Genomic DNA, 518 nt, shown 5'->3' on the forward strand with positions numbered 1-518 from the left:
GAATTGAGTTGTGATTGGTATCAATTGATATTGCTCCATCGCCTCCTCAACAGTTGGTTGTAGATTTCTGTTTGCGGGGAGTGAGATTGTATGGGCGACCATTAATCCTACCATTCAGTAATGAAATGCTATTTTCTTTCAAATACTAATTAGAACAATGTGTTTAAAATTTCAATGGATAGTACAAGTTTAATGAGAACGATCTATGCAACAAAAAAGACTTCACTTCATATATGGATAAAAGAAATACAAAAGTGTTTGGCTTTTTGTGTTATGGATGGAGTTATAGGAGTTGGTTATAAATAATAAAACATGTTGGAGCCCCATTATTCAATCATTGACTATCCAACAATTGCCTAGTAAATTGTCTTAATTTTTGGTCCACCAAAAATTTGCCCCAGTATTAACTTATTGGCTTGTCCTCTTGAGAGACTTTTCTTCTTTTTTTTGTGTCCCTAAATTTTGCTTAGGTCGCCCTCTCGGGTTTTCGACCTAACGGGATTATTCATTTTTTAAAG

The sequence above is a fragment of the Lupinus angustifolius genome, chromosome LG20, assembly GCF_001865875.1.
Source record: "Lupinus angustifolius cultivar Tanjil chromosome LG20, LupAngTanjil_v1.0, whole genome shotgun sequence".
Classification (NCBI taxonomy): Eukaryota; Viridiplantae; Streptophyta; class Magnoliopsida; order Fabales; family Fabaceae; genus Lupinus; species Lupinus angustifolius.